Source organism: Ruditapes philippinarum, unplaced genomic scaffold (assembly GCF_026571515.1).
Source record: "Ruditapes philippinarum isolate M1 unplaced genomic scaffold, ASM2657151v2 ctg2416_1_1_1_1, whole genome shotgun sequence".
NCBI lineage: Eukaryota > Metazoa > Mollusca > Bivalvia > Venerida > Veneridae > Ruditapes > Ruditapes philippinarum.
In genome coordinates, this window is record NW_026855928.1 from 75,464 (window position 1) to 98,257 (window position 22,794).

At 32.1% G+C, this 22,794-nt stretch overlaps 1 protein-coding gene across 5 annotated transcripts in view; it reads right to left on the reverse strand.

The window, feature by feature from the left end:
* LOC132744871 (uncharacterized) overlaps positions 1-22,794 on the reverse strand; it is a 44,563-nt gene extending 21,769 nt beyond the window's left edge. Inside the window, exons 1-2 of one of the 5 annotated variants that reach the window (XM_060733662.1) lie at positions 22,671-22,794; positions 19,660-19,778 (exon numbers count right to left, since the gene is read on the reverse strand). The gene's annotated coding sequence lies outside the window, so the exon portion shown is untranslated. Of the gene's footprint in view, positions 1-6,674; positions 6,821-11,353; positions 11,375-12,357; positions 12,378-19,659; positions 19,779-22,475; positions 22,612-22,670 lie in introns of those variants that run through there. The other 4 variants (XM_060733660.1, XM_060733669.1, XM_060733667.1 and 1 more) reach the window with 4 other exon arrangements.

Genomic DNA, 22,794 nt, shown 5'->3' on the forward strand with positions numbered 1-22,794 from the left:
TTAAAAGTTTCAAAGCAATATCTCAAAGGGTTAAGGCAATAAGTGGATTTTACCCATATTCAATGTATTTTCTAAGTCAAAAAGGGGCATAATTCTGTCAAAAACCTTGACAGAGTTATGTCCTCTTGTCTGTTGATGAAGGTCGTGATGGTAAACAAGTATGGTCAGTTTCAAAGCAATACCTCCAATGGTTTTGAAATAAAGTGAGGTGGTACAAAAAACTTAACCAAGATTCTAAGTCGATAAAAGGCCTTAATTTTTAAAACAAATCCTTGACAGAGTTACCTTCTCTTGCGTACAGATGGGGGTAATGATGTGAAATAGCATTAAAAGTTTCAAAGCAATATCTCAAAGGGTTAAGGCAATAAGTGGATTTTACCCATATTCAATGTATTTTCTAAGTCAAAAAGGGGCATAATTCTGTCAAAAACCTTGACAGAGTTATGTCCTCTTGTCTGTTGATGAAGGTCGTGATGGTAAACAAGTATGGTCAGTTTCAAAGCAATACCTCCAATGGTTTTGAAATAAAGTGAGGTGGTACAAAAAACTTAACCAAGCTCAATACACTTTCTAAGTCAAAAAAGGGCCATAATTCTGTCAAAAACCTTGACAGAGTTATGTACTCTTGTCTGTAGATGGAGGTTATGATGGTGAACAAGTATGGTAAGTTTCAAAGCCATACTTGTAATACTTCTGAAATAAAGTGGGGTGGTACGAAAAACTTAACCAAGGTGTGACGCCAACGCTAACGCTAACGCTAACGCCGACGCCGACGCCGACGCCGGGGCGAGTAGGATAGCTCCCCTTTTCATAGAAAAGTCGAGCTAAAAACCATAAAACTAACAACTAACTGCCGTCAATACCAATTTCGTATTCTATAGGCGATACGTCGTTTTTTTATCCAAAATTAGACTTAATTTAATTTTCTTCTTATCCTTTTGTCTCATACGCTTTTCTTTTACCAGTTTTATTTTATTTTGAGTACCGCCAATTTCTGTGAATTGACGAGACACATAGAACAATAAGCTTTAATAATACTAAAATGAGATGTTATTCTTTCGTCAGGCGGATAAACCACAATGGAATTTTCTTAGAAATAATATTCTTAGAAAATATACGGCATGTTGTCCTCAAAGGAAATTAGAACTTTAAATCATAAATCCGCTAATCTCTACACACAGAGAATAAATAGCCACCAATCTAGTGCGGAATTAGTAGACAATTTTCTTTTTGTGCAAATTGTCTGAAGATTGTAGCGTTCGGATTTTCTCGGATATTGTCGTCTACATCAGAAGCTCAGCAAAAAGCTCTCTCCAAGATTCTAAATTAACTTTTACCATAAGCGGCGACGTAATTGATAATCCCCCTTTAAAGGTCTCCTGTCCTTATAAGATTCTCTCTTAAAGAAAATGTCAGGATCTTCCATTAAATGAACTCCTATACAAAAAAAGTCCGACAGTTCAATGGAATCCAATTCTTTCCCATTAAATCATTTGCATAATTCAAGATCTCGGGAAATCCCACGAGAGAACGCGACAGTTTCGAGAGAAAGATTTATATATGAAGTTCTATTTTGCAGAAGAAGTTCGTGTGATGGTATGAGCATATATGCAGTAAAATATTCTATTACTATGAACAAATAATCGTTCAGTTTGGAAAACATGTACTAGTTACGTGTCTCCACTTCCTATTGCCCGACTTAAAGCATTAATGTACGTGTTTCCAAAAATGTTTCCTATACTTACTGAAATTGGATGCAAGTTTTATACATTTATAATATTCTCAATAAGAAATATATATCAAATTCTTACAACCTGCGAGTACTGAAGACATTACTGGTAGTAAAATACTATAGTATAGTCATTGGTCACGACAATGATATCACTTGAAAGGAATCGGATTTTTTTAAGATTCTTAAGACAATTTCTATTTACGAATATCAGTGTAAAATTATCTATTCTGTCAGAAAACAATCATTTAAATCATTACACACCCTCCCACCAAAGAACAAACAAACACAGTATCAAATTTATGACTTTAAAACGTATCATGAAAAATAACGTTTCATTGCTCGAAGAAGACACCCATGCCATATATATCGATGATTTTCAAAAAAATAAGGCAAAAAAAAGGATAAAAAAATAAATATCCTCGGCTATCTTATGAAATGGACTTATAAGCATACGAAATACATTAATGACCACTATTTAATGAAAATAGATAACTATTGACTGCTCTGTAAACATTCTCATTCAAGTTAACATTCATTATAATGACAAACAGTATAGATACATGAAGCCGATTGTTGCTTAAAAATGAACATATACATTCCTTTATCACAAATCAATTTTCTGATTTTACTGCGCTCATTTGCATAATGTGAATCCCCGGATGAACTCGGTGGTTGGTACAGAACCATAGATTTTAAAAACTTATAACGGTTAACGACACAAAATAACGCCAGCAAGTCCCTAGACGCGCTTTAATGGCAATATAAGTTAACTTTTATTAAATGATAACAATCTAAATGCTTTTTGAATTTAATATTTCGTACGCATTTGTGGTTTTATTTCTTGTTTGTGAGGAAATTGAAAATAAACTAAATAAAAGAAAAATCAGAAGAAAAAAAAAACTCAAATATTTGACAAAAAATATTCATTTGATATTAAAATAAATCATTTAATGCGGTGTGGATACGCATTATTAACTTGATATAAGCGATATATTGTCAGATATCTTGACGACCATTATGCCATTTTTAAGATGTGGATTCCTTATACACTTCCGGTTGAAGTTGGATTTGGGACTTCCGGTGAAAGTATGAACTGACTTCCGGTTATGCTATGATTAACTCCATTACCCCCATACCCTGACAATAAGCAACAATTTACTTGATTATGTTTACAAATTAACTCAATCTGCAACAAAAGAACGTTTGTCAACGCGCGCCAAATCACGTGAAGATTTTCTGCGGGTCACCTCGAGCGGCGTGCATATGTTGCAGACGACAAATTAAAACTTAATTAAATCTTTACAACCAGTCTTACAAAATCTAATTACTACAATCAGTCGATACAAATAACATCCATGCGATTCACATAGACAGTCTGCCATGGAGAATGAAACAAAATACAATCATTTTTCAAAAAAAAAAAAAAAAAAGATCGAACCCAAGGAGATTAACTACCAACAGGAATAGTAAATCACGGAGCCAATCACGCCAGACTTGGCTTGTAGCTGTTATCGCACATCAATTATTGTAGTCTGTCACGAAACATAGGAAATATAAGAACAGTTAACATATACACATTCATCAATGATTCAAACACATCATATCAGCTGCAGACAACATTATTAAAGAAACGTTATCTATGGGGAAAAGTAGTTCTATTAGGCGACATACTTATCTTGTCTTGTTAAATCGATGTTTATTATCAGTTGCGTATATGGAAAGGTAAATAAAAACGAGGTTTGTTTAGTCATTATAAAGAGAAAATACTGACATGTTTTTTTATTATTATTGCCTTCACCTTTAAGTGGACAGATAACAATTAGATTCTACATAAAATAATACTCATGTCATGTCTACGTTTCCTTATATTATGCTGGCTGATTTGGCGCGTTGTCGGACTTTCGTCTTGTTGTCCTGTTTCTAGCGCGGCACGCCAAACGGCGTATTGTCGTGCGGCGCGTTGTCGCGATGTCGCTTGGCTTATAAGCAAATTATTCAATTTGAACCGAGCGACAATGTGACATCGCGACAACACGCCGCACGACAACGCGCCGTTTGGCGAGCTGCGCTAGAGACAGGACGACAGCTCGACAATGCGCCGTTTGGCGCTTTGTCGTGTTGTCGTTAGCGCCAACGCGACGCACAAAAGCGTACCAAATCAGCCACCATATTATATGACATCAGTACTCTTTTGTTCCAAGAAGCAGAATCAAAAGTGCTCAATACAAGTTGCCAGAACACTAACTACGCCACAAAGAAACGGACCTTTACATAGATATTTTCTGTGTATGTCAAAACGCATTTTTGTACTTGCACTCTAAATAAAAAAGATTCTAGTATTTAAAAGCCTCTTTTTAACTACCCCAAAAGTCGATGACTAAACACATTGGAATCATGCATAATTTAATTAAAAAGCTGTTTCAGGCATCAAAAAAGTAAAACAAATATCTGTGATTTAAAATTACATTATACCATAGCTGAAGTAAACGAATAACTGCAATCATGAGGCACGGTGCATTTGGGAATTTATTATCTCGCTTTAGAAAAGAAATATCAGATTGTAAAAAATCGTCACTAATTTTACAGCCATAATCTCATTTTCCGACTGTTTCCAGATTCAATTAAATACATTTGTGTGGGGAACAACAAAAAACGTCAGATGGAATTGCGGACAATATTTCAACTATAATCATCTTTTCGTATTTATTCATCTAATTCAATTAGGCGAATGTATCAATATTAAATTTCCAAGCGTCTCACTAGCTGGATCAAATGGTAAGTTTAATATATGATTGTGCATGCTATAATGTTGGGGCAATATCTGTCACTTTGACATTGTTTGACGTTCAAATACTCCGCGAGAGATATAGATAGATACCATTTCACAATAATTGCGGGCACACAGACATTGCCTACTGTTATGTCCATTTTTGGTAAAGAAATTATCTAAGAACAAAAGTAAAACTACCGAAACGTATGGAGAAAAGAACAGATCCCCATTTCCTAACTCTCAAATTTCGGAAGTTTCAAATGCACGTGCTAAAAATCAACGTGTTTTAAAATGGTAACCTTATTACAAATCACATCAACATTTATTATGTATATACGGAAATTTAGAAAAAGATTTTCTCCTGCAGACGAAAATAAAAGTTTATTGAAGGAAGATTAAATTTGCATGTAATTATTCAAATGAAGGAAGGCAATGAAACACTTCAAGAAGACAAAACAGGAAAACCTTTCTATTTTCGGATAACATAGTACCCGGATAATAAGCATAATGTAATATGCACACATTTCTACCCTTAATTGACGCTGATTGATGAGAAGAGAAAATCTATCAGTTGTAATGAATCAAGCATAAGTTAATTAAACAGTGAGTCTGTGGGATGATCGTCTCAAAAATCCATCATGCAATTTTCTGCAGCATATATAGATGTAAAATCGCGAAAAGCAAAAAATGTTTAAATGCAGAATGCGTGAAATAGTAAGATGCGGGATGCATTTGAAAGTGCAAAAAAAGAAGAAAGAAATGCATATCTATATCACAAACCGATAATAGTTTCAATTACAAATAACTGTAAAGACCACGAACATGTAACCATTTCAAATTATAACCTGGCTTGTAATTATCTATTATATTACAGGCCTTCTGTTATCTATTCTGTTCATTATTTGATAATTCACTTTAAGAAAATGCACCATCGTAGAATTAAGAAAAAACAACATCGCAGAATTAAGAAAATACAACATCGCAGAATTAAGAAAATACACCATCGCAGAATTAGGAAAATACATCATCGCAGAATTAAGAAGATGCAACATCGTAGAATAAAGAAAATACACCATCGCAGATTTAAGAAAATACAACATCGCAGAATTAAGAAAATACAACATCGTAAAATTAAGAAAATACAACATCGCAGAATAAGAAAATACAACAGCGCAGAATTAAGAAAATAGTTCAAAATACACCATCGCAGAATTAAGAAAATACATCATCGCAGAATAAAGAAAATACCACATCGCAGAATTGAAATAATGTTCTGTGTTTTATTTAAAAATCAAACTGATAGCATAAAGCATTGAAACTGGCGCCTGTATCAGACAGCTAGGGGAAAAATAATACACGAGTTCATAGTCATAACCTCGATGCAATGGAGACAACGGTATAATTACGGTAATAAGGAATTCCTCCGCAAAAAAGTAAGTTGCAATATTGAAGGAAAATTAGCTCTCCTTCCTGGGAACTGTAACTTTACACCAATAAAGACCGTCGTATATAATTAAACCCACTGAATCATCCGTAATCAGAAACTTTGGAGCTAAGGAAAAAAATCTCTACCATACCGTTTTCACGGAAATGTAATAATAACATCGATATCGCTGCTTGGAATTAAAGTAGTATACTAGAATATATTGATTATGAGATCATTCGAGACAACAATAGTTACATAAAATCTGTTATTAATGAAGAACAATTCATTATTTTTGTTTCGATTATAAGTCATACTATAACGTCATTGTTCTGTTTTACTTGAACATGAAGACCTCAGGGTTTTCTCTAAGCATTATTTCAGGCACAAGCTGGTATCTGAGTACACATAGTTAGCTTGACAGATTCTCCCTGAAATTTGACGTCCATGCTGGGTTGTATACGAACCAGAAGCGACCAAATCGATGGAAATTCAACGTTCTTAACAACCCAGTAAAAACCCCTGGCCATCAGACATGATTTAGTCAGTAATCTTTGAATTTAGTAGAAAAAACTCACTTCATTGAATGGTAAACGTATACATACGCAAAGAAACAGGGTAATTTAGGGATGTCTACAAATCATTCTATATCGTATATAACATCAAAAGCTAAAGGTAAAAATATCAACAAAATATCAATTGATCTAAGTTAAAATGTACGGTTCAAACACAAGAATTTAAGGTATTACCTTGCGTGAATTTTAATAAAACTGCATCTATCCACAAATTACTTTCACACAAATAGCCCGCTTTGAAAGTAAAAGAAAAAATCCATTTCCGCGGCGGCTAAGGTATGTAAGTTTCTTGTAATAAACTTATGTTAATTCAACAAAAACATATTAAATTCATTCTCCCTGAACCTTTTTAGCTTAACATGTGACATGAATTAGGTTAATGTTTACCGAAGTGGAACCAACTTGTCATTTACTTTAATTAATCATTTCATCACAAAAGTATCCGGTAATCACCGGGATTTTTCGGGACTTGACGTAACTGAAGCTTAAATATTAATGAAAAAATTTATCAACCTGCAGAAAATCTTAATTTCATATAAAATCTTTCCAACACAATGTCGTTTTAATGTTTCATATCGTTGAATAACATGAATTTATGCACTGTTAGTTATAATAAAACCAAAATAAACAATACATCTATATGTTCGACAATTTACGGCACATCACGGTCATTTCCGTGACATTTCTTTTGTCTTACTAATTGTACATCAAAGTGTCTAATTAACTGTTCATAGCTGTCGTTCAGCGCGTAATTTATTCATTAACTAAACATCGACTGTCAGTTTTTGTCCCACAATTGTTATTAGTAAGGCCAGAGGCGACGTGAAAATCAAATTTACATGTCATGCTGAAAACCTTCCGCGCTTTTGACCTCACATTGGTTGAAGTGAAAAAATAATTCCGTGCCAAATCTTTTTTTGTCTTCTTTTTTTCTTTATCCATATTTGTTTTGTTTTTTTGTAAACCTTTAATGCGATAAGAAGAAATGTTAAACTTAAAATTTGCCAAACAATTAAAAAAAGGTCAATTAAGACATACATTATAATTAACAAAATCAGGCATTGAAGAGAGTTTTGTTGTACTTGGAATACAAATACAAGCAACATACAATGCAACTTACTACGTGCAGTGTAAATGAAAAAATAATGAAGAAACAAAAGAAAAAAACAAGCATTTTGTATTAGGACAAATGCAAAAATAATTATTATTTTGACCTTGATTCTAGGTGTTATATGGAATTGAATTATGACATACTTTGTGTTTGATTTAATTACCCTCGTCACCGTAATGACGCATATAGATGAAAGTAAATGTTCATACAATGTTCCTATAATATGTATATAGTTTATAGCAAACAATTAAACACGATTATAGTAGAATAGTATATAACGCTTGTTTTTTATAATAATAAAATATTGAAATATGAAAAACGCTCACATTACTGTTAAACTAAATGAAATTATTATTAATTATTACACTTGAATCGCAATTATTATAACATGTATGGAATAAAAGAACACACATTCGGAATCAATTGTAAGACCAGCTGAACATCATTTTTTTTCGCTCGATATCGTTATCATCCCTAACAGATCAAATAACCCCTTAAGAACTAAAATCATTTATTTCCATACAAATTACTTATATTTTCTATAAACAGCTCACGAAGCGGATAATTTATTCATTAAACTTTGTCATATATAAGGGTGTCTAAAGTGACAGTTGAAAAAACTAGCGCGTTTGATATTGTCGTATCTTCTTCAAAGGCTGGTATCATATTTCCCTCGACATTACAGACCAACCTAGACAAATATTTCAACTAAATATAAACACAAAGAAAATATACATTAAATAAACAATACAAAATTAAAGTTGAATATTGTATTCAAAGTCGTTGCAACGTATTCTATAACCGTTTTCTTGAATAACTGTGGCAAAAGGTATTCGGTCTGCTCTAATATCTATTATAAATGGGAAAACAGAAAACTGGTTTATCGCGGATGGTCTTTAAATGGTTGATAATCTCTTGGGGATCAAATTCTCGATTTAAATGTAAATCATCTTAAGTAAAGATGAGCAACCCATTAGCTACTATGAGTACTGGAGAGAAGTAATTTAAGCCTTCTTTGCTGATGAAAAAAAATCCATTAAAATCTATTATGTGAGAAGACGATATTTAGCAGTATGTAATGTACTTTAGCAGAACTGTAACATGGCGTTCTAAAATATTGATACTACACTAGTGAACATGTGTAGAAGTAAACTCAAACTTTCTTTGGAATGAATAATTAATAGATACTCTCAGCGATATATTTTCTTCCTTCTTACTTTTTTATGCGTCAAAATATTTGAGCTGACACTTCTGTCGATGTAATGAGACTGTAATTTCTTCAGGTTTTTGATTTATGTTCACTGGCTGTGAAAGAAACGAATAAATTTGGCATGTAAATGACGAAGAGAGGAATTCCCCTGGCACCGTCTATTCTTCTATTCTGCGCAGGAGGAAGTTAAAAACCGTGAATACCTTTAATTTGTTTCTTTAATTATACCATCAATGCACTTCTTTTAAATGAACACTTCCAGCACCTTCGGTCTAGGTAAGCATGCAAGTAAATGCAACCAGGCCAGCTTGTTCAAATTTGACCATTTTGATAATATCCCTTAACGTCCGCTCTTACTAATGGGATGTTCCATTAAAGTACTTATGGACTATTCCAATTAAAGCCCTAATGGGCTGTTCCATGAATATATACTAATGATCTGCTAAATTAACGTACTAATAGGCTGTTCCATTAACGTACTGATGTTATGTTCAATTACATCGCTAATGGGCTGTTCCATTAAAGTACTAATGATCTGTTCAATTAAAGTACTAGTGGGCTGTTCCATTAAAGTACCAATGGGCTGGTCCATTAAAGTACTAATGATCTGTCCAATTAAAGTACTAATGGGCTGTTCCATTATGATGATATAAAATATCGTATCTCAGAACTCTGACAATGTTTGATCTGTCATGCATGATTTATTAAAAAACGCAACAATATGAAAACAGTCTAAAGAACAACACAGACAATATATTTCACACATGACTTTCATTTATTGTAATGTTTATACACTGTACTCATATCTCGTAATGATAATTAAGATTAATTTAAAAGATCCGAAAAATAGGGGGGAATAAGAATGTTAAAAGTTAATTTTCAAGAAAGTGATAAAAGAGGTTTTTTTAAATGGTTTAACTCAATATTGAACTTACATCATTCGTAATCAAAACGGACTTTAACAATAAATTCTGGATTAAGAGGAGACTTCTAATCAAAACACGGAGAAACGGAAGAAACCCAAAGGAGAAAATGAGCCATAATGGTCGATAAAAAGCACAAAAGCTCCGTAATGATCCAAAATGGACAATACAAATGAACCCATACAATCGATCAAACCTCAAGTGAAAAGAAATACTGTGAAAACTGATTAGAAATTTTGCGTAATGGCAATAAATTGCAGTTGACTTTCAATAAGTACCAATTGTGCAAATTATTGATTGAATTTCCGTTTATAGAGAGGTCACGGAAAGTTTAGTTACAGACGCGGAAAGGTCAGAGCAGTGCTCTGGCGTGACCATTAAGAAAACTAATTACAGACTGGACAATGGACCAGTAATAACACAAAACATAGTCCGTGATTACAGGAACGCTCAATCTCATTTTATAAATTAATACACAGGTGCAAAACAATTCACGTGTAATAAAACGTAGCGTAAAAATGACGGTCCTTGCTATTTATGGGGGAAAAATAATTAAAAAGATAACTTTGTTCAGCGTCTGCGCTTTCCAAGAGTATCATTTAATATAAAAGAAAACGTTCTCTGTCGCCTGTGTACCAGTATAAAATAGAACACCTGAGTTAGTTATTTTTGCGAATCCATGACTTAAAATCCTTATGTTTTCCTTTATGACATATGATGAAATATACAGTTTTAAATAAACAGGCAGTTAGAGAATCGATTTTTTTTGTTTACCAATACAATACATATTTTTATCTCGATACATTTACAAATTTGAACATTTTAAAGAAAGTGAAAACTTTTTTATCATTTGAACGAAACTGGTTTCAGTTTATTTTAATGTTTCATTAATTTACAAGAGATATAAATGACAAAATTTATAGTAAACTTTATTGTTTTATATCAGAAGCAACACATGTACACTCATTTTTAAAGCAATGTTTTACAGGAATTTGAGTTTAAACAATGCATTTTAAGTTTATCAATATTTTATTTTATTGTACACTTGTACATGATAAATGAACACAATTTATATTTTACTATCCAAAAATAATCAATAATCCACGTGACACACGCACAATATCGTTCGGAATGTGTCGGTAACGTTCAATTTATATATATACATGTATAAAGAGTGGGGCAGCCTTTTTTATAATATAGTTTTTATATTTTATCCTAAATATTTATAATTATCAATTATATGTCTATTACCATTACCATTATAGTAGTCATGAATTATAACTAATTCAGCTCAATTTGACAGCGAAAATATCAGCATAATAACTCTGAGCATAAAAACAATATTCATACAAAAGAATTGGATCAAAAGTTATACCAACATTATCTAGGGCCCTTCATTTTTTAAGCAATATTTTAAAGGATTTTAGTTTAATCAAAACAATAACAGAGTAATGTAAAACTTAGCGATTTGGCTTAGTTATGTACAAAAAATTTATACTGTTATTCGAAACTATTTTTTTTCTTATTTTTCACATTTTGTATATATATATATATTATATATATATAAATTTTAAATAAAATAAATGTTGCTATAAAAATATAGATTTACCTATTCTTTCCAACAAAAATATCCACTATAACTTTTCTTCTTATATATTTTACGTTATTGTCACATTTACGATATTATAAATAAATCTCGTTAATATATACTTCTTCCCTCCAAAACAATTATCATACACTGGATTATTTTTTCGTCTAGCAAAAAGATCAAGTTTAAAAATACTGTAGACTGATAAAAAATTAAATAGAAAGTATCTTCATTTTTTCTTGTGTACACACATTTATGCTCCAAGTAAACATTCTTCATATATAAATCACAGGAAAAAATCATACAAAGCAAACACCGGTGCGTCGTTTGAGTGGATTCAATTCAACTAAACAAATATCTGTTAAGTCGGACCGACATTCAATTTAAAAAGAATCAATTTCAATCTTAAATTCATAAACTTATACCGTGGTCTTATCTCAGTGAGTGATGAATATGTCATTTAGACAGAGGTTACGAACGGGGGATGTGGGGTAAAGGTAATAATGAGATAGAAAAAAAGAAGATTTTTTGTCAGGTAGACATTATCATAGGAATTAGGTCTTTGTTCGTTCGTCTGTTAAAAAGTTAAAATATGGTACTAAACGTTCACACGATCAGATCCGATCATTGGATAGTGAACTAGTAAAATTTATATTTATGTAAGGAAAGTTACTAAAAGTCAAAACATCGTTTCTCTTAAGATATGTTTATGCCACATGACATACATATTTTCCTTAGCATACTTAAAACTTGTCTTAAACATAGAACGAATTTATAAATTTTGAAGGATATCTATTTGATATGAAAATAATTCAACAGAATCAGCAGTAACAATGTAAAAATTAAGGTCAGACAAAAGCAATGTACACTTCTATATCAGTATTCATAGGCATATGTTCAATCTTAAATTTATTGGGCAAGAGTTTGCAATACAAGTAAAATATAACAAAAGAAAGAAAGATAGAAAGAAAGAAAGAAAGAAAGAAGAAAGAAAGAAAGAAAGAAAGAAAGAAAGAATAACTTACATCATATTTACTTAAATATTTCCTCGTAGATATTGAACATGTCAAATTTAATCACAACAATATCGTCTGCTTTATCCAATTAACGTTTTGTAACGCTCACATAAACTGACTATTTATTACACTCTGTGGGTAATAAAAGAAACAATAGAGTGTCCAGTTACTGAAAATAAAACTGACCAATCTTTATATTGCTTATTCGTCATCTATTTGATAACTTTATACCCCTCTTGAATTCGTCCTGCTATTGAAAAATAGCGAATTCTTTTGACAGGTCGCTTATGTAAATAATATATTGCTTGTTTCAATAGAAAATCGCTTATATCAATAACAATACAATAAGATTAGTGGTCGAAAAGGGACGAACCATGTTTGTACTTAGGATTTAATAATATTTCAACATTACATGTGAAAATAACTTGTACCAAACACTTGCATGTTCGTGAACAGAATGACAAGGCGGCGAAAAAATGTTTTAAATAACTTGAATACTTACTTCATTGGATTGATATACATTGTTATTTGACCTATGTATTAGTATTACATTTTTCAAGAGAAGAACAATTTCTTGAGCAGATACATCTAGTTAAAAATGACTAACTTGACAGTTTGTATAGATTTACATCATTGATTGGTTATTTTTAGAATAAACATGATTGTCTGGCATGGCTCGAATTCCTATTATTTGTAATAAATAAGTCAAAAACCGGCATAGATTCTACGAAAACTGTTCATTATGTTAGTTCTATCATATTTTATTAGAAATAAATCAATTCTTCTATGTACCATACGAGCGTACTTTTTAGACTCCAATTTTAACATTGTAGAAGATAATTATCATGACATTCTAAGTTGTATTATAACAATGACATAAATTCCGATCATTATATGATAGGTTTCAAATGATTACGCTTCCAGATTCCTGGTATATATACGTTTTCTAAATTGAACATGATATTTAACAGTCATAATGTTACCAAATGCAAGAATATTCGTGCAGCTTTTTATTTAGAGTCCACAGAACTTACGTTGCAAAATATGTAGAGTAGGCCCTCACTATGTTAGAAACAGGGTATAAAGATGGTCCTAGAATTAAGAATTCTTTAGATTTGTTTTAAATATTTTAAGATTTATCTTCATTTAAAATCATATCTTCTTTTTACTTTTAGCTCAACTAGAGGATAGCAAATGTAAGTTCAAACACTGACTAATAGATGACCTGCTTGTTTCAGCTTATATCCTCTCCCCTCATCCCCATCCAGCTGCTACGAGATAGTTAGTAGTTACAGTTATCTGGGGCACTTAAAAGAAACCGTACCATATCTACCGGTTTTATTAAATTCTTAATTATCTTCAGTTCTCCCACCGTTATTATATCTGATATAAGTTTAACTTGGTTTTTTCAACGCACAAGTGTAGAACCTCGATGGTAAGATATTTTAAAAGCCTGGTCGTGTTAACATGACATGTCTCTGTTTGATTAAGTTGTTAATACATTTTGCTAGCTAATTTTCTTAAGACCGTATATACGAGTATGATATATCCGACAACGTATACCGCCGGAATGTTATTCCTACGCCAGATGACAGGTAGGTCCACTATACGTTCTTAAGGTAATCCGAGATTTAAACGTGAAATTTGGACAGGTAGTCAAAGGACACCATTATCTACCATTAAATGACTAATGTCAATAAATAATCTATTTGAAACAGGCGCTTTTCAAGCACCTAAGTGTATTAAATAAATATAAATAATCCTCTTTAATATTAAGCCGTTTATTGGTCAATTTTCTAAAAGGTTTAAGCAGATAGGTAAAGAGATAAAAATTGACACATAATTACCAATATAATATAGTTATCTCTTTTTTAGTTGTATTTTCGATTGAATTTATATACCATTATACCATTATTGAAACACTCTCGAATCCGTTCCTAGATGGAACAACCAGTACTAAGCAATGAGTGTAAAGTTTCTTGCTCAAGGAAAGAACGGTTTACCCCTAACTGGGTTTGAACCCACGCGGCCAGTAATCTTTAGATCACTAGTCCGACGCGTTAACCACTCGAGCACGCCGGCACGAATACAACTTTTGCATAACCACAAGATACGTTGCAAAAAAATGGAGAAGTTCAATGAACAAAATACAATTGTTTATCATTGAAGCTTTAGGAACAAATCACTTAAAATCAGTTGTTATTACAAAAACATGTTTAACTTACAAACACATTTGAGAAAGGAAAGAGACATTTAGTAAAAGAACACAATCATACAGTTTTTTCCTTTAGTCAACATGTAAAACAATACGAAGAATATTTTCTAATCTAGCAAATGATTGTTGTGTTTGTGTGAAAGTTTCTTATACAACTGTTTCCTGGCGGATGCATACATGTAAATTCAAAAAAGGCGCGGGTCAATAAAAGATTCCTGTAAGTCTGGTAGAAAACGCTCCATAGTTACTGACAAAAACATTCATAACGATAAAGTCAACTTGTAAGTTTAAGTTTAGTTCTAAAAATAAAAAGAAAAAAAAATGAATCATATAACTATTTTCATATTGATGGTTTTCTTTTCCTTTTAGAAAATGTGTGTGGAAATATCAGGGTTTTGTTTTTACCAAATACTAAATTAAGATAAAGGAGGGGGTAAATGAGTACCGGTTCCTCGCACGTGCCAATGAAAGAAAATCGCATGATTATTACATGCATGCACGCGCTAGACTAGTGTTACTTTAAGAGAAAGATATCTCCAGATCAAATGCGGGTGTAAATTTGTTTTATGTTACTTTTAGCTGTTTTAGCAACATGTTTGAATGAGCGAAAGGCTATGCCGTTCGTAGATTGATCCGTATTTCTTTTATAAAAAAGGGCCCTTTAAGTAAAACAATAAGCTGGGATTAAGTTTTATTGATGGTCCATTTTCATTGTTTTGTTGTCCTTTTTATCACTTCCTCTTTTTATTGCTTTTCATTAATTTTTCTTTTTTTTTATTATATTTTATTTTTCAGAATAAACACTTGCTTGTAAACATTTATTTCTGTTACAAAAAGGTACCTTTTAGAAGGAAAGCATTGTTTGCGATAAAATTCAAAGCTGACCTGCTTAATACTTTGTGAATATAACAGAACATTACATAACTTTTATTAAGTTACCTATACATTACAGTATAAGGTCATACTTTCGCATTGTATCATGGCCAGCGACTGGGTGAAAAAAGTGCAGGGAAAACCGTATGATTCAATTGAACATGAGGTGATTGGATGAAAATGGGGTATTTTCGAGTATGAAAACTAATTTAAAAAGTAAAGTGGTTGGCTACCCCTATATTAAAGGAACATTTTTATGTGTCAGGCATTTCATTCTGCTAGAAAAATCACCTCTTTAGCATGAAAACTCAATTTTAAGGTAGGATTAGGGACCATTTCTTATAATGTAAGTCTATGGGAAAATCAATATGAGTGTCTGACCATAAATTAACAAACAACAACATTACTTGATGGCGGCGTAATGACTAGCGATATAACAGAAGTTAAGGGTGCAGGAAACCTAGTCATTTTAAAGTTCAGAGTGGCCTAACAAACACATCACAAAACACAATTACAAATATTCCAAAATATTTTACAGACAGATAACTAGTTGTACAGCATTATTCAAGGATACATGACATACATTGAAGGAAATTACAGTTTGCCTACATTGCTTCAAAAATAGAGACTGAAAGCAATTTATATTCACCCCTCCCCTCAAATACATTACACCAGAAATGACAGAGAAATATCAAAAGTTTTCAGTTCCTTCAAAACACCATGTCTGTGTTATTAATAAATTTGACGGGCCATAGTTCGAATATGTCCCTGCCCCCTTATTTACAGCTGGGAGATAAGACAGAACAGCAATAATACTTAATATATATGTATATAACTGCAATAATTTGGGTTTGTATAAGGTATAAATAATCACGAACAAATCGGCTTATTAACTCAGTGACCGGATAATGTGTTCTAAATCCGTGGTATAACTCCGTACAATATGACCACTTATTGCACATTTCTTGAATAACACATAAGCTGCTTTATTTATGACAAACGAAATAATAATGTACACAAAATTGATGATATAAGTCTTTTATGACACATTTTATAGCAATTTGTAAGTTGAAAAAGGATAACAAAGTGTATTTTAACGCCTTTGTATATTTTACGATGACACCGGTTTAGATTAAAATGGTAAATTGTAATCCAAAAATACTTAATGTAGTCACAACTTTATCATCATAATCTTCTCTATCTTATTTACATTTATAACACAAAAGTCACGACCGCCCTTATATTGAGATAATGAAGTGTACACATAATCAAATTAAATCACATTCTAAAATTAACTCGATTATTTTAAAATAGTATCACACATATAATTAACACAGTATAAAATGTTGGTTCTAATACTGAAAGTCTAACTTTCAATTATAGTCACTGCATTACAGCAAAACAGTAACAAAAAGTGAAGTATCACTGAATATAAGTATAGGCCCCGGAAGATGTTAGCCTCAAAAATGATTTTTGAACGCAAACCTTTTTTACTTTTGGTATCTTGTTACAGCTTCGACAACTTCTTCTACATGTTGGTTACGTCACTAACGTGTATTGTTATAGTGATGTTGTTTGGGTTTTGTTTACATTTTAACTACTTTAATGGCTTATTAGTTCACAGTTACTACTTTCTGTAGGTGATAAGCTTCAAACATGCTCTAAATTTATAAGTTAACGCATGGTTTCCCATTTTTAGGGAAAAAAGTCTATACTTTTCTGAGTCAAAATGTGCTTTTTATTATTCCATATCCTTATTAATATAAAAATGCGGAAACATATAAGAAAAAATCAGAAACAAAACATTAATTCCAATCCATGAACAAGTTTGTCAAATATCGACATAGTTCGCCACTTTCCGTCGATACGAACAGGAGCTTTAAATCGCTTTATAGTACTTACGGAAATTGACGAAATCTACCAATTTGTTTCTAAATTATTAATTGATAAAATGACTACTTTTAGAAAGTGCGAACGTTCTTCGTTTTATTTTTTATTTGTATTATACTTTTGTTAAACTAGTGATGAAATACATTATTAAACATTAGTGTGATGCCAAAATATCTTACTATATGATGGGAGAATATTGTAGGTAAAAGTACCTGAAATTGTCAAGTATTATAACTATTTATATGCAAATACGAATAGTTTGCTTTTATTCGAAACTTACACTGACTCCGGCACTTTGTTCCTTTATTGAAGCTTCAAAAATAGAATCAAACTGCACAGACATACATAAAATCCGATGATAATAACTTAAAATCCATACACCAGTCCATACGCCATGATTTAATAAAAGTTAATAAAACATCTAGAAATGACATCTTAACCAAAGGGATATTTGAATCGGCGTCCAGACAAAATCTTTAAAGCTTCAAGATGTGGACTGGCGCCGTTTTCGTCTTCTTGAACATCTAATAAAGCAGTAAAACACGATAATTTACTACAGTGACCAGTCTGTATGTATTATAAACCACTTGAAGAACTACTTCATATCAATTCATAAAATTGAGTTATCTAGTCATAAATTCACGGCAAGTCGCTATAAAAATAATAGCTTGATTTAGATGTAAACACTACTGTTTGGAGGTCCAACCTCTTCATACATTTTTGTCTAGTTTCCCTTGACTTGCTTACCTTGCAACTTTATCTTATCAAACATTTGTTTTTGCATCTAATTATTTTTCATTAATTTATTTTTATTAGCATATATCAATTTAGGCATGACTGTCAATTTCGGAATAAACAATTTGCATGACCGTCAATTTCGAGATAATAAACTTATATGACTTCCAATTTCAGGATTAATAACTTGCATAAATCATTGTCAATCTCGCCTTTTTAATAACATGCGCTGTAGTTATTCTAAGAAAATCTTTAACAAGGGAATCTTGCTATGTCAGGATCACAAGAGGCTCCCGATGCAATCTGGCTTAGCTACAAGAACTGACTGTAAGAAGTTCCAGATTAACTATTCTAACATATTGTCATTACATGGCTCCACGTATTAACATATCATTCAATGTTAAATAATAAAAGGAAAAGGAAACAGCAATAGTATACCGAGTTCATGCGGACTTTCTTTTTGTCTAGGAAAAACTGGACAAAAAATAAAGTGGTTTAATAATATACAGTCTGATATACTTAACAATATTATCATACTAAGTGTATTTTGCGTTGCCTTTGCAGTACCTTCGCACGTTCTCAAGCACTTCAAGATGTCGTCAGGATATTGCAAACATTTAATGTTCAACCAAATAGTACAAATTTCTATTCACAAAGTATTAAAGTATTAAATATACAATTGTTTGGAAAAGGGTTGTCACGCAAGCTTCTTGTTCGTTTCTATAGCCAGTTTTCCTTAGATTTGTTGCCATTTTTTTCATTTCCTATTCTGAAACTTTGTGCAATTTTTTTTTTAAACAGCTTTGGATTTTCTTGATTTGAATAAAATCTTACACTAAAATTTCCGATCAATGTCGTGCGACGCTCTTAATTCAAGAGCCGCTTAGCTCACTGATAAAACCTCTTCAGAAGCCGCCAAGGACATTGACAAATACTTAATCCCACTGTGAAGTTGATAACTTTAAGCGAAAAGATGATTTTCAACGCTAAGGTCTTACATTACATGGTGGGAACTGTACTGGCTCTTAAAGATCTGTGGAGAACTGAGGTGATAAGGTATAATCCGATTTAGTGTTTGGTGTTAAAGGTCACAGAGTAATAATTCTAAACCGGAAGTAAATGAGATGCCACGCATAGTCAGTCTTTAAACAGTTATTTCAGTTAGTGTCGGTTTAGACCTTATATTAATTGTACGTTATTATTAATAGAGAATGGAAAAAAAATACGCAAAAATTTAGTTCTCGAACAGCCCATCGTCACCTTCATCATAACATTCCTTCGTTTGTACGTTCATCAGGCTCGTTTATGGTGTGGTACTATATTATATTAAATATATCGGAATAGTAACTTTTAATTTGATATTCAAAGTATATACCTATCTTTAGTTAGGGTTAGGATTAGGTTAGGGTTAGGGAAATAGTGGCAGTGCAACAAACAGCGAGTTAAAATCCAGGTTACGTTTGATGGGAAATACCAGTATAGCCTTGGATAGTGATTGTTAATGAGAATAAATATACTATTTAAAATGTGCATACAATGACTTTTACGTAAAAATAACATTTTATCAGCTTTAAAGATATTATATTAGGTTTACTTACAGTTAGTGAAATATTATCCAGATTTTCTTTTATTTCCTTTTATCTTCTGTATATTCATGAGAATCTTTATAATTACACTGTATTTACAACGATATCTGTCTGTCTGGGAAATCGTCGTCCTTGAAATGAAAACAAGAAAATATTTATAAAGAGTAAACGCTTCAAATTTAGATTGATCAAGAAAATATATATTATATTATATATAATTGTGTCTGATATTTCAAACTTCAGCTGCTACCAGAATAATATCTTGAATTCATGCTAAAGTATAAATAATCCTGTAACGTATTTTATATGTGTAGGTTAAAATAGAATTTACGATAACAAAATATTTGAAGTTGTTAACATATCTGTGTTACTGTCGATGTCAGTAAAGTTTTCTTTTTTACAATCTTATCATACGATATTGCACAGGTCATATCGGGTGTTTCGTTCATGTCATTTTAAATGATAAATATGTCGGAAAGAGTTTTAAGAATTTTGAATATTTACAATTGCAATTTCTCTTCATATGTTTATGCAAATTGATAATGCACGATTATTGATAACTCAAGTAGCTACCCTCTTAGTGTTAAGGGGATTACAAGTAGGTATATTTATCTTCCGGCTGCACCAGCACTGTACAATCGATGTGACTTTATTGTTTCATAATGTGCCAGTAATATCATACAAACTTGATTGCAGGGAAATCGTTGGAGAATATTAGAATTATAATGTCAGTGTCACCTGTAGCACGGAGACTTTTGCCAGGACATTGCACACACTAGTCCTCGCTTACTCGTATAAAGCTTCGTACCTGCCTATTTCTATTTTTTTTAACGAAAACTGTTTTAATAATGGACATCGTATTTCTAGATTTTTACAATCTGTTCAAGTCTTAGGTTGCTTGCGGGAACTTGGAAATACTCGTACCCATAAAATCAGTGCATTTTTACAAATCTGATCTTATTTTTAAAATTTTCCCTAAATAAATGAATCTTGGCAAAGAGAGAAAGATGGACTTACATTATTAAGCGTGGTAAGGACTAAAACTTTATTAAATTTAACCGATTTTGAAATATTTATGTCATTTTCATTTACATTCTTTGTATGTAAGGGACTAAAATGGCCTCTTTTTCAAATGAGAAAACGCGACAACGTGCCGTTTGGTGTGTTGTCGCTAGCACCAACTAGACGCATAAAAGCGTGCCAAATCAGCCACCATAGTTAAATTATTTACTTTTATTGTTTTCCGTCAATATAACCTTATGATAATTTACTGCTATTTGAGTCTCATTTTACAGTTATTCATGTTTGTCACCTCATTGTGTCCTGTTTGTACATGGAATGAGAGAAATAAACGTTTTTTTTTACTTGACTTGACTTGGCTAGATTCTTTTCCGCGGAATAGAACGGAGTACATTATTTTTGTGTTTGTGTGTTGTTGTGTTGTTTTTTTTCTCGTTTTTTTCCCTCTTCAAACAATCCCACCTTTGTACGGCTTGTAAAGTTTTAGAATAGAAAGAGATCTTTGATCTTGAAAAAAAACCAATAATAATATATTCGTTGCAACGTTTTTCATTTTTGGGTCATTTTTCACAATAAAATTTATTATTCTGGGGAAAACATCGGAGTGAGGTGATGATCAATATGCACATCCAGACTTACACCAACTGGATACAAATTTTCAGTCCATCAAAAAACATCAGTGGAGTGCCTTTAACAGTTGTCGTTACATTTATACACATTAACGGTGACAGATGACGATCTGTAATGCATGGATAGAAATAAACATATTGTTAATGTTTATCTCAACATCAAACATATTTAATTAGATGACAACATATGGTTGAAGGTCAAACAGCCACTTTATATGAAGGTATATGAAGGTATATGAAGGTATTCAATTCAACCAAGGGAACATCATTTGTTTGGCAATATTTGCCATACGAGTTTGGCGTCAAGTCCTGCAAGTTCAAAACTACGGTGTTCCGTTCGGGCCAGCGCGTTTCTCGGAAAACGAAAAGCGCGAAGTACAAACAGTAAAATTGCCATTTAAAAAGTAAAGGGAATGGAAAAAGGGGCAAAAATTTACGAAAAGGGGGACAATCCGACAGTGATGGCGAAGAAACGCAGTACGAGGTTGCAGTCAATCTTTCCCACCCCGTTTGTCCCAAGATTTAGGGGTCATCTGTACCCATCGTACGGGGTCACTTTTCGTTTTGGGTCCCCGGAAATTCATACTGTCGCGCTTCAGAATCGTATTTGTGGGTTTCTCACCACCCCAGTGTCGAAACTGTAACCATTTTTACTGTAAACCCCTTCCCCACTACTGTCGGGGCTGTCACCAATCGTACGGGACTTGTTTCGGGGGTTTTTCTTTTTTTAAAGAGAAAAAGGGCGTTGGCCCAAAAAGGAACATAAATACAAAAAACCTATGAACAGTGAATGACACACGTTTAGAAAAAAATAGTTGAATGCACTGCAATACAATTGAATTGGCCTCTATCGAAGTAACTGTTAAAATTATAAAAAATGTAAATTTTGGGTTTGGCAAAACCCCATTTTATTGATCTCCCCCGCAAAACACCGTATGTTTTTGAATTGACAACTATTCTTATAAATAATTAAAAAAATTTTTCTGGATAAATTTTTAAAATTTTATAAATTCCGATTACTATGGGCAAATTTACAGAATGCTAGTGTTACAAAATTAAGAGTAAAAACATGTATCCTATCTAATCATGAATTATTACTACGGGCATATTTAGAGATATATTAGTAAACAATAAAATCCGCTATATTTACACATTATTATTATAACAGTAAACGCTTACCTCATTTAAATACATGTAATCATAAAATCTCGCGTACCTTAACACAAAGCGGGAAGTATAAAACAAAAATTCCTACATTCTTAAAATCCATCTCACGACAAACAAGTTACTAGTAAATGTCATATTTCACAATCCTGAAATGTTTACAATTTTATTTAACAATCCATTAAAACTCCAAAAATTCAATCTACACACCTAAGGGTAAACCATTTATCATGTCAATTCACAAAGAACTACATAATTTTACAACCTTAAACATGTTTATCTTCTTTTACCATCTTTTAAAGCGAATGATCATTCATCATTGATTTTAAAGGTG